The following is a 13742-nucleotide window of genomic DNA, read 5'->3' as shown; positions in this document are numbered from 1 at the left end:
AGCTCATATCACACCATACTGAGTCAGCTTATACCCCATGTACCATGTTCAGTCCATCAAATGCAATCAATAAATCCACCATGGGTTTATTGAACAATAACTATAAGCACTGAGGGCACAATAATGAACACAACAGAGGAGACCCTTGCCTTCATGACACTTGAAGGGACCCAGGTACATTTGTGGCACCTCACTGAGTCCCTCTCACTGAGGTCCTGGTTTGTGCTGGGCCTCTCACAGAGAACAGGTGTATCCCACAGGACAGACATGGTAAGATTCTCAATTACTTAACATGGAGGTCCAGTGCCCTTCTGAACAATTGCCACAGCCATGTTTGGAGAACTATGACTTGATTACTAACAAGGACTCACCCATTCAGGGACAGTTCATTCAAAAGAAGGCCTGCTAAGTGTCCTGAAACTCATTATTGGGGAATATTTCACACTTCACGAGAAAGGCGATGCTCCCCACGAAGGGCGTGTCCTTTCCCACGAACCACCTGAGCGCACATGCAGTCCAGGGCCCCCAGCAGTTTCTCCAGGTCAGTGCAGGCAGAGGGAGAGAAATAAGCTTACACAGAAGGTTTTCTGATCTTTACTTCTAATAAGAGAGCCTGGTCCATTGGAGTTCTAGGTTATGGGACTATTGTTTTGCTGCACTTCTTCATGTGGGAGGAAGGAAGGACAGTACCAATAAGGCAAATCATACCTGGACATTGGAGGTGAAGAATACGTGAGTCTGAATCTGCCAGTGCTAATAAATACTGTGCATCATACTCACTGACATCAACAATCTCCTCATAAAAGATGACCTAAGGGTTAGAGAGCCTGGGAAGGCCCTCCTACCGAAAGAACATTTCTCCCCTTACTCTACATCACAAAGCAAGAAAATCTCACTGTGGAGCTGCAGCTAAGGTGAAATGTCTGCAGGAACTCTGTGTTTGGATGGCCATGGAGGACAGTGAGCATCAAAAACTCCAGTTATGCTTGTTGACAATGTAGGCCCCGGGGCTCTAAAAGCTTTGACTCAAAGAGTCAGAGCTCCAATTCTATAGCATTTGCTATAGCGTTTGCTAGATTTGCTATTAGATATATCCTGTATAGGTTCATTTGTTGAATGCCTGGGCTTAGCATCAAAAGACACGGCATAGGGGACACTTGATAAGGGAACAGTTGACAGATGCAGACATGTCCAGCCTTTGGGCTTACACAGGAAAGAGCATGCAGCAGCAAATCTGTGGGAGCTGGGCCCCGGAGGAGGGGATCCCTCAGAAACACAAACTCCACATCTGATCAAAGCATAGGCTGCTGGTTCCTGGGGAGAAGGGGACAGCAGACCTGTGTTCATCATGGAGATACATATGGCAAAGACACCTGGCACATTTCTCTGTTTATGTCTTTATATTTTTTTTAATTTCTTAATTTTTATTTTTTTATTTTAGAGAAAAGGGAAGGGAGAGATAGAAACATTAATGTTAGAGAGAAACATCGATTGGTTATCTTCGTGTGTACCCTGACCTGGGACTGAATGCACAACCCAGGCATGTGCCCTCACCGGGAACTGAACCGGCACTGTTTCAGTTTGCTGTACAATGCCCAAACCACCGAGTCACATCGGCTGGGGTACTGTTAAAGTCTTAGTTTTTTAGAAGCCTTCCTGAGCTAAAACTTCTCTGTCTTCCGTAAACCTTTCCTGTAAAAGAGGGTGTCAGTACCACAAAACCAAGCTGTGAGGCAGCTGAACTGCCAACTTCCTGGAGGCCATCACCAAGCCCAAGGCAGGGCTCAGATTAGACTAAACTGGCTGTTCCAGATATCTGGACTCAACCAGCCAAAGCAGAGCTTTCCTGCAACAATGAGGTCTCATTTCAGCAATCGTCATTGGTCCTCTCCTCTCATTTGAAGCTGGTTTTGCTGTATGGCCCTGACCATGGAGACTGGGAGTAGAAATGAGACATTCTCAGAGCTACCTAAAAGTTACCTAGCTTTACCACCAGGACCAGCAGGAGCACTGCTCTGCCCAGCTCGTGAGAGACTGCTACAAAAATAGGCCAGGGTGATGCTGAATCTGCAAACATCAATGGAAAATTTAAGCATGGGACTCTACCTCAGTAGTTCTCCACTTTGGACCTGCTGCTCCTGTTTCATAGTTCTCATTATTGTAGAAATCCCTCCCTTATCCCCGACAGATGCCATGGAAAGCCCAAGTCTCCTGCATTTGCTCTTCCCAGTCCCCTAGTCTGGAATGTTTCCCCCTTTCATCTCTGTATCTCGTACCTTCTAGGAGCCAGGTGCAGCCTTCTTGTGTACCTTCTGCAAGGCATTTCGCCTACACTGAACCCCAGAAATCCTCTACACTTGTCATCTGCAATGGTGGTTCCAAAGCTGTGGCCAAGCAAATTCTTCGATGAGCTGTGTAAGTACTTACTGTCACTGTCCTCAGACTGCCTAAATTTGAAATTTCAGGAGTGAAATTGGGAAATCTGCCATTTGTTTTAATGTTCTCATAAGCCCTCACTTAAGAGTCATTTGTCTATAAAGAACCACATCATATTTGATATGTACTATTACATTGTTTTTCGATTGTTTTGAGTTTCCTGCTTTTATTTTTCCTACCAACCTGCTCCTCTGGCCAGGGGCAGGGCTTCTCTTTCTCCCTCTGTCTCTCTCTCTCTCACACACACACACACACACACACACACACACACACACACACACACTTACATACACAGAGCGCAGTGTCACACTGAGCACAATACAATAATGGGTTGGTGCTAGATTGCCACACCTGATGAGGAAAGAAGGAAATGGAAGAGAGAGTGAATTGTTTACGTTGTCTTCCTTTTGTTGTGATTCTATGAAGAATAAATCCCACACATGACCCACACTATTCTCTAAAAAGAGCTAGTCTCGAAAAGGGGGGGCTGTCCCAAAAATCCATAGCACTGACCACACCAAATGCTGGCAATGATGTGAAGCGGCTGCAGACCTCGTTCACTGCTGGTAGTAGCACACAGTGGTGCAGGCACTTTGCTGTTTTTTCCTGAAATTTTAAAAAGTTTTAATTGAGTTTATTGGAGTGACAGTGGTCAATAAAACTACATAGGTTTCAGGTGTACAATTCATAATACATCATCTGTCTATTGTTTTGTGTGTTCACCACCCCAGGTCAAGTCTCCTTTCACTCTCACTATTTATCCCCCTTGTTCCTCTTCTTCCTCGTCCACCATTTTTCCTCTTATAATCACCATATTGTTGTCTGTGTCGCCACTTTAGAGGACAGTTTGGCAGTTTCTTACAAAACTAAATATACTCTTACCATATGACCTAGCAGTCACACTCCTTGATATTTATTCAAATGAGTTGAAAACTGATGTCCACACAAACACCTGAATGTGGATATTTATATCAGCTTTGTTCATAATTATGAAAACTTGAAACAACCAAGGAGTCCCTCAGTAGGTGAACAGACTAATACACTGTTATACATCCAGACAATGGGATGTATTCAGTGCTAAAAACGTTGTCATAAAAAGACATAGAGGGAACTTAAATGTGTATCACAAAGTGAATGAAGCCAGTCTGAAAGGGCTTCATGCTGCATAATTCCAACTCTACGACTTGCTGGGCAAGGTACAGCCATGAGGCAGTAGAAAAGTTGGGAATTGTCAGGACTGGGTGGAGAGAGGGATGAATAGATGGAGCACAGAGGATGTTTAGGGCAGTGAAACTACTCTGTATGATACTACAAGGATGGACACATGTCATTATTAACTTATCCAAACCCATACAATGTGAACCACCAAAGTGAACCCTAATGTAAACAACAGACTTCAGTGATGGTGAGGTGCCTAGTAGGTTCATCAGTTGTAACAAAGGCACCACAGTTGTTGGAGGGCATTGCTAATGGAAGAGGCTGTGCATGTGTGGGGTACATGGGACGTCACCCAACTTTTGCTCAATTTGTCTGTGAACCTAAAACTGATCTAAAAAATAAAGCCTGTTTTTTAAAGTGGGGGAGGAGGGTTAGCTATCACTATGACATTACCATCAAGTCTCATTCTGGTAAAAGGAGGGTTATGATGAGGACGCAGAGATGATGGAATCTTAGAAAAGGAAATTAAGTCAAGCCATCCAAAATATTACTAATATGATAATAGCTACTATTTTGTGAGTACTGATTAAGAGCCAGGCACTGTGGTAAGCAACTCACCTGATAGAGATATCAGCATCCCCACTGAGTGCTAGAGAAGTCAGAGAATTGGTTCATGGTCACAAGTGACAGAGTCCCAATCCAAACCTCAGCCTATGAGCCCTGAGAGTGGAGTGCTTAACCATTCCTTTTTTTAATTTCTTAACACCATGTGGCTCTTTCTTTCCTCTGCCTCTCTCAGTAGAAGAACTCTCTTTACTTTCCCATCTATTTGCTTGTGAACCAGCATGGCTGCCCCATCCCCATAGCTTTCACAGAGACTCTTACCTTCATGACCCCTAGTTCAAATTCCTGAGAAAATATGACTAGCCAACGAATTGACTTTGAGATACATATCCACCTAGAATCCAATCAGCCATAGCTGGCTGTGTCACCCCAGAACTATGAGTAGTATAGGCCAATTGCCTGAGATGTCCACATCCTTGAAACCAGAACCCCAGAGTGGGCATTATTAAATAGCTACTTTTCACACATGTAGAATCAGGCTAATAATGACATTCCTCTAGGGTGCTGTTAGGAGATTAAGGGAGTGAACCTACACAAAACGTATAGAACAGTGTCTAGCACGTGGTCATCACTATGAATAGCATCGTTATTCGAGGCTGCACTACAGCGGCCCTCGCTCTGGCCTTCCAGGATGCCACCCCCTTGACTCCCCACTCAGCGTCTTTGCCTTGACCCACCCCTTTCAAGAACATGTGCCTCAACAACTGCCAAATTTAACCGTCTCTGGAAACTCATCCTTTTCCAGAGCAGGTTTGAAAACACCCGTAGACAACAAAAGTCGATGATTTGAGTGGGAAAATGTCCACGGCTGTTCCGAAATCAGTCAAACCAATGCCTGCCTTTGTCACTGGGAAGGTAGTTTCACAACCAGGTCTTCAGGAAAGCTGAGGTCACAAAAATGATAGGCAGAACTCCCTGGCGCAAATTCTGCCCCTGAAGTCATATGTTTTGCTCCACTGTTCTTTTTAACAGGCAGACAGTTCAGCAGTGACTGTGAGCAACAGGCAGAAAGGACTATCAGACTGAGCTTGTCCAGACACCTGAAGTGAGTTATCCATTTGCACACTATCCCTAACAATGCTACCAGGGCAATCTGCAGGATTTAGGTATTCCCTGAGGATTGCTATGCGTCTTGGTATAGTTTTAAAATCAACTTAAGCAGTGCCTTATACAAAAAGTGTTCTGACTTTTGTTGACTTGATAGAAAATAAAGACCAAGGAGAGGCGGCTCTCCATGAAGCATCATGCAGACAAAAGAAGAGCTTTCTTAGCCAGTATACCACAACCGCCACCAACTTACATTTGCTTATTTCACATTTCTCACCGGATAGTCCCAACTATTGCCCTGCAAGCAAAGTAAGGCCATGAGTGTCCAACTTTACAGGTGATAAAACTGAGCCACTCATTACTACTTGGCACAACGCGTAGGAAGAATGCGGGACAAGAACCCAGGTCTCCAGACTCGTTCCACTTTCCTGGTCCACAACATCTCCCGGTGGTGTGTTCCCGATGAACGCTATGTGAGGAAACTTCCAAGCAGTAAAAGCAACTGCTTGAGAAATATATTTCTCAAAGTGTGCTGCTTAAACCACTACTGTGTCACAGTACACTGAGAATAATCTTAGGAATTACTACTGACCAGGCAGTCCCTTCTGTTTTATAATACATATAAGCTTATTAAAGGACCTGAATAATTCAACTGCAAAGAAACCTATCTAATTTATATTAGCCCTGCATTCTTCAAACTTATTTGACCATAAAAGTCCTACCGTGTCATTATTTATTAATATCACACAGAGGAATATTCTTTGGAAAACATTTTAGACTGTGTTGAAATGATTATTCAGCGATTTAAGTAAATGAACTAGAAAATGATGCTTTATACTATTTTGCCTGAGCCCGAGTTTCTTAGGTCCAAACAAATTTCTAGGAGTAATACTAATTCTAGGAAAGTTTTCTGGGCATGAGGCATACTTTCAGGATGCATATAAGGAGAGGTGAGACTTTAAAAAATTGAAGTAGGCTTCAGGAGCACAGACAAATATAAAAATAGAGTCTCCATTTCCAGCCTCCCAGAGGCCTACAGGAACTCCAGGTGACTGCCTATTTGTGTTTTTTTTTTTTTTTTCTCTCTACCTGCATTAGCTTTTCATCAATCTAGGGCTATGTCAGTAGGGTTGAGATAGTTCTCCTTTCCTTCCTCATCTTGTGGTTTTCCCCACAGAGAAAACTTTCTGTAATCCTCTGGGAGAAATCTCTGGCTTCCTGGAGATCAACATCTTATACATAAAATGGAAAGGTCACCCTGTGCCTGCCAGGGACGATGACTGGTGGCAGGAACGTAACTGGCATGCCTTTTGAATGCCTCTAGCAAGTGTCAATTACCCAACAAACTGAAACTCACTGCACAGCGCGAGCTCCGTCATTATTAAACGACTTTCTCAGAACTTCTTATCAGTGGCTTCAGCTCCCCAGCTAACCACTATAGCAGTTTCCCTTCAAAGAATTAATTTTGACTCTTCTTGACGCCACCCCCTTATAACCAGCTTAAACTCATTGAACCAAGTTGCCAATTTACCGCACCTATTTGCCACCTGGGAAAATACTTGAGCTTCCTTGCCTATGGCCATTCCCAGGAGCAGAAATGTTTTAAGATTTTTTTTCTAGTGTGTGGCCTCACCCTAGGCCTAGAGAAGGTTAAGGAGACTAGCTGCTTTCTGCGCCCTTGCATTTTCCTTCTCACATGATCCAACATGGCCTTGGCCTTGGCCTTGGCCTTATTGGACTCTCATCTCTCAGGTTTCTTCTTTACTGTCAGATCAGTTCTTCCAGGAAACAGCCTTAAGGTTCAAGACAATGTGCCCCAGAGGTCAGCCCCTCCTCTGGCTCGCAGGCTGTGGACATTACTTTCTTGTGGCCCAGGATTCTCCTGCAAACGGGGAATGTGCTGCTTTTTGGAGTTTCTCAAGGGCCAGATGGGTGAGCGTCTGCCTGAGTGCAGCTGGCTCATGGGTGTGAGGATCCACAGCGCCCCCTTCCACTTTCCTGGCCTCCTCTGCTGTTCTCCGGGTCCCAGAGGCAGAAGTTTCCCTAGGGCACAGCGTGCCCCTTCACACGTCCTCTCCCAGCCCTTGGGCCCTGCAGCAGAAACAGCCAGCCTATCATTTGGTCTGAGCTGTGTTGCAGACACCAAGCACTTTTGAGTTGCCTTTCTGGAAAGCCCACTACGATGCCACCTCTTTTATCTCTCTTGTTTGCTCAGAGCAAGAGTGAACTTAATTTTCTAGATATTACAGAGTGAAAGACTCTTTCTGGAGGTTGTTAATCAGTCGGAGCAGAAAAAAATTACCCCTGCTGAAATGATTTTCCTTCTTAGCTGCTTGTAATTCTTTTTGTAGCATTCATATCACTCTACCTACATTAAAATGGTACTTTTCTCAAAGGTTAAGAATAATACTTGAAAACAATATTGTTATTTACATATGTAATAACGAAACCAAACACAGGTGAATGCATATAAGTACTTTAAAAATATGGTTGATATTTTATAAAATAATTAATATTAATAAACACACATAACAATGCTATCAGATAGGTGCCTTTATTATTTCCATTTTACAGATTAGAAAACTGAGGAGGAGAAGAGTAAATTCCCTTTCCTGCAAGTGTAGTGAGTGGGAGAGCTGGTGTTACTTTTTTCCTCCCAGACTTTTTTCTTGTGCCCCTTCACTGAGACACGGTGCTCCCTCTGCTGAAGGTCCTCTGTCTTTCTCTCTGTCTCTCTCTCTCTCTCTCACACACGCACACACACGCACCCGCACGCACACATACACACACTGTTAAAGAAAAAACTTATTCTGACACTTGTTAAAACATTAAGAAAGACTTTGTTAAGACTGTTGCAGCAGGGGTATCGCAGTAGGGAATAGAGACTGGGCCCAACCCCAAATAGAGCAAGGACAAGCGGGGCTTTTTACAGCCAGGAAGCGGAGTGAGGGGGTCCGTGGGTGGAAAATTACTAAGAAGAGACATCAAGGGTAGGAGGATTCTTGCAAAACTGGCCTAAAAGGATTCTTGTTGAAGGCAGGCCAAGGACTTAGATGTCAAAGGTTGGGGATAAGGATCTTGATCAGATATCAGTGGTGGAGGGATTCTTGCTAAAGTGACTTAGCAGGATTCTTGCTAAAAGTGCACCGAACAAACCTAAGACAGATCGAGGGCCAAGGTCAAGGCCTAGGTAAGAAGAGGGCTCATAGAGAGGAGCGTGACTAAAGTTCGGTCCAGGTGAGAGTTTTTGTCAACACACCAGTGTGTGTACACACACACACACACACACACACACACACACACCAGGTCTGCCCTCCAATAGTCCTCGCGGTGTCGTTACCTCTCTAAGAAACCGGGGCAAGTTATTAGTGATCAGAACACTTGAGTTCTGAATATCGCCTTTCCCTTGCTCCACCTCTATTCTTGAGCCGTAGGATAACCAAGATAAAGCTGAACGGGGATTCTTCTTTTCTTGGGAACTCCCTGAGAAAGTCCTGGGGGACGGGAAAGGCAAACCAACCACCCGGGGCCCCATCCCTGGCACTAGGTAGTCAGGCGGAGGAGCCGCAGGGGGCAGGCAAGTCGAAGCCAGGGAGCTGCCTTGTGCAGGTTCCCAGAACTAAACGCACATTTTACCTGGTTTTCTACCAGGTAGCAATGTTGCAAGGGGGGTGGGGAGGAAGCAGTGCTACCTGGTACTTCCTGCCATGGTTTCAAAGGATGTTTAGCACCCCTGCAGATTTAAGTACACGGCAGGGTCAGGAAAAGCTGTGAAAACTTCTAAATGAACCGAAGAAGGATTCCCGAGTATCCTTCCATGGAAGGCTAGGTACTGTCTGGAGGGCTGTTTCGGGCTGTCAGACGCACTGGGTGTGTGAGCCATCCTTGGTCTTCCACCACCGTGCAGCTCTGCAGAGGCAGACTTCAACTTGTGGAGAACCGTTAGGGACGTAAGTGGCCCCTGTCCAAAAAACTGCAAATGAATTTTGACCTGTGAAGTTACCAGTAATTCCCACCTTGGGAAACAGGTGTTTTTGCATCTATTAGCAAATTAAAAGTCAGCATTTCTGATTGCCTCTATAAATGACTGGTCTTTGGCTTTTCTTTGGAACTAATTGTAATACCTTATTAGTTCTACTCAATATCCATGATTTAAATAAAATACTTGACATGTTTTCTTTCTACATTTGCATGAGTCATAGTTTTACCCTTTTAGAAAACTATTCCCTTAGAATAGAGATTCTACAATTTGATAGGTAACAATAAAATCCTTTCTTCCCCCTCTGTTCTGGGCTGGTACCCTAAAATTAGACAGATGCCACATCAGGCTGACTCTCAAAAAGACTCAGCGTTAAAAGTAAATGAAGTTTTAACAGGTTCCTTGCAAGGGGTCTAGAGCCTAGAAGCCGTCTTTAATTCATTGGTAGAGACTCCTGGAGCACTGAGGCTATACCTGCACTGAAAATATCAATTAGCAGTATCTGTCCAAAGAAAGCAGTGTGTTTGCAAATGCATTAGCTCTGCACCAGGGGCACATGGATGAAATCTTAAAGAGACTGGTAGAACAACCTAACATGAAGAAAGCAAAACAGAATTCTAACTTCTATCAAAGTAACAGACAACATTTACAGAAAAAAGAATTGGGGGCTCTTTAGATCCCAGCTGTTCTCTGCCGCGTTCTTAGCTCCAACATAGCACAACCAGAACATGCTATAAAGCTCGAGGTTGAGCACCGACACTACTGAGCAGCGATTCCGTTCCATGCCCCTGAATTTTGGTCTCCCTCGTCCTACTTAACCTGAGAAAAAATGGGTCTGAGGCAGTGAGCGATGCACCTCCTACCATCACACAACCGCTCGACGCCCCACGCCTTCCTTCTTCCTCTGCCCCTGCTCCTCACCACAGACAAGAGCAGATCAGAAACAGCACCATAAGGGCAAGGAGCCTGGGCTCATTCAGAAGCATCAGGAAAGAGCTCCAAGGATGAACCAATTCCCAGGGTTGTTCAAAGACCAGCTACCGGTACAGCCGAATCACCGGGAGAGCTTGTTAGAAACGTGGGTTCCTGTTCTCTACCCTCGAAGGATTGTGAATCAGTTGGTGACTCACGTGCACTTTGAAGTTTGTAAGTCATTAAACTCTATCTGGATGTCAAGAAGACTCTAGCATGTCGCTCAGCCTCCGTGGGCCTGGCAGCGCCGGGACTAGGTTCCAGGTACCTGGCCAGGCAGGCTTTCCCCACCAAGCCGCTGACTCTCAGGCACAGTGAAGATGGAGAAGTGAAACTTGCTTCATAAAAATGTTTTGCTCTTTACCATCTGTTTACCATTTTCAAGCCATCTGTTCCTTCTCATGAGCTGTTTTGACTATTAAGGCACCAGAAGGTGTTGATCAGAGCTGGATTCTGGACTTAGAGTGCCAGGATTTAAATTCCAACTTTGGCACTTCCTGCCTTTGAAACCCTGGTTAAGTTACTTAACCCCTCTGTGCCTCAGTTTCCCCATCTGTAATAAGAGCATCTACTATTTATTGTTATCAGAGACATACTAACTACTATAGTACCAGTCGTGACAGTTTAACTCATGTGAGAATTCAAATAATAACGTATGTAAAGAATTTCAAACAGAGCCTGGCATGTGTCGTGAGTGCTCAGTAAGTATTAACTGTCACCCTTATTATTATTGGCTTCTCTCCTATGATTATTCCTTCACCTAAGAGGAGGCTTTAACAAGTAATTGGGCTCTGGTAGGTGTAATCCTGAGAGGCAAGTGCTCATCTGCAATCTTAGCCCAGTGGCCCGTAATTCCCATATTTGGCCATATCAGTCAAGGTCACTGCCCTTGAAGTCCTGCCCAGGTGCACATGCAGTGAGGACTGCACTAGTGCAGAACTGTGTGAAGCAGAGACATAAAGGGGAAACCCAATCATGCCTCTGTGACTGTGGGGTATGTCACTGTGAGTTACTTTTCCCCTGGTTAGCTTTCTGTACAATTAAAGGTACACGTTAATATTCTACCCCCTGACAAAAATCAGAGGCGTCTGCTAAGGCATGGCACAGGCTCCTCGGGCGAGAAAAGTCTGAAGCATCTCCCTTCTCTCCCTGGTTGGATTGTGTTCTTACATACTCCCAAGCTTTCCTCCCAGATCCCTAGTTAACAGACTCTCTTGGAGTAAAGATAAATGCTAAGATCAATGCAACAAAACATGTTGCAAAAAAGGAAAACTATGGTAGATTTCCTTCACGTGTGTACCATGAATATTGTCTTTTTTATTTTATTTTAATTGTTGTTCAAGTAGAGTTTTCTGTCTTCTACTTCCACCCCAGCCAACCCCCCACAGTGCTCCCCACCTCCCTCCCATTTCCACCCCCCCTAGTTTTTGTCCATGTGTCCTTTATACTTGTTCCTTCAAACCCTTCCCCTTTAAAAGACAATGACATTAAGGAGTGGTAACTACCAAATCAAAGTCTGTCATTTAAATAAAGAGCAAATGTTACTTATGACAGAGTGGAGTATGTTGCCTTAGAAATGAGAATGACTTTAGATTATCACTCTTCTTGCTTTTAAGAGAACTCATGAGACTCAGCGAGTGTGCTGGATTGGAAAGGTGTTAAGACTGTGAAATCTCGTCATGTCATAGGGCCCCTTGCGGCACAACCCCTAGACAGCCCAGAGGCAGCACAGGTCCATGAGCATCCTGGGTCTCTGAGATGCTGCCTACTTATTAAACAATAAGTGTTTGTCCTGTAATGTCCTGGGCACTCGAGGCCATAGGGGATGTGTGAGACCACTCTGAATGGCCACCTGCTATGATCAGTCTGTCAGAGCTGAAAGAAGCAGCCCAAACACCTTTGAAGTTCAGTTTCTTCACCTGGGACAAAACGAGCAAAAATATTTAAGTATACTAGTTAAGATGTTTTCTTTGGGTGCAAGCTATAGAAAAAGCATGACTCAAGACTTTAACAGTCATGGGAAGCCCCATTTCACAAAACAGTAAGTGCACAGGTATGCCAGGAACCAGGAGGCCTGCCTCTGCTCTGCTTGGCTCCTGCCTCCTCCCTCTCTGTTGGCTTCCTTCACAGCTATAGAAACCACACATCCAGAGAGCATAGCATCTGAAGTAGGGAAGAGGGATGTCTCTTCTTACGTGCCTTTTTTTTGTCTCTGAGAAAACATTTTCCAACCTTCCATTCCCACTCAACTGGGCTTGCCTTCATGCCTCACTGGCTTAGATGGGGCAACATGATTCACTGAACCAGTTGCTGGTGATGGATGCCATAACTGGTTCAGACAATTCAACACTTACCCCTGGGTGAAGAGCAGAATCACGTCCCCAAGAACCTGTTCTTGAAGACAAACACCTGTGATAGGAAGACAAACACCTAAATAACAGCAGGACTTTGCAGACAAGGAGGAAGTAGTAGCATTGGTTGGAGTACAGGCAATGGATGGTGTTTACTACCCTGCCCCACCAAGTTCTTGTGATAAATGGATGAGATTGTGGATGAAAAATAGCCTGGCACATAATAATAGCAGGTGACCTTTTGGAATGACACTTTATATGACTTCCCTGATTTAATCAGTGCCTGTGAGGTAAGTCCCATTATTATGCCCATCTTACAGATCAGGTGACTGGAACACAGACGGATTAGGTAACCTGACCAAGAGTCTGCATGTAACTCAGGCCATCTGACTTCAAGGTCCAGTTCTCACACACCCATTCTCTAAGATGTACTGCACCGAAATGGCAGTCCAGTTCATTGCCCCATCTCTTCCCTAATCTCAAGAAATGTGTACATTTTGAGTTTAATGAGATTCACACACATGAAAAATTAGAGAACAATATAGTATAGCAACTAGCGACAATCCCTGTATAACAGAGGGAAGAAGGAGCCGATGTGTTGAGTGTAAGGAAGACAGTGGCGGGTGATGCCGTCAGGAAGGCAGCGAGGGCTGGACCTCAAAGGCAGTGTGAGCTGGGGGAAGCCCCAGAGACCATGCCTCACTGGTACAGCAGCTTACAGTTTTCAGGAGTAAAAAATGTCCTCTTATGTGACTTGGGCAGAGGGATGTGGCTTGGAATCCACTCTAGAGGAGTAGAGGATTCCAGCCACATTCGACTTTAGGAGAGACTTTGAAGGCTGTTTTACCCATGAAACCATGGGTTCATGAGCTGCAATGTAGTGGACTTCATGAGTCAAAACACTTCTGAGGAAGGGAAACCCAATCCCATTGGTAAACTCTAGAATGTTCTTAATGTTCTCTTATAACTACCCCTGTGAGCTCCAATCCGTAGAATTGTAAACTTCCAAGAAAAGTTTGATATCAGCGGAGGACTTGGAATGTTCCCCACAAAATCACGGCAAGATCTCCTGTAGATCTGGGTTGGACGGAAGGTGGTGCTATAGTTCAAACTCAAGGTAATGACGCAGTATCCTCATCTCCCTTAGCTCTCTAATCTCCTTGGGGATTACATCC

This window comes from Artibeus jamaicensis, unplaced genomic scaffold (genome assembly GCF_021234435.1).
Source record: "Artibeus jamaicensis isolate MK-2021 breed Jamaican fruit bat unplaced genomic scaffold, CSHL_Jam_final contig_1132, whole genome shotgun sequence".
Classification (NCBI taxonomy): Eukaryota; Metazoa; Chordata; class Mammalia; order Chiroptera; family Phyllostomidae; genus Artibeus; species Artibeus jamaicensis.
The sequence above is the reverse complement of the archived record's forward strand: the minus strand, read 5'-3'. Positions refer to the sequence as shown.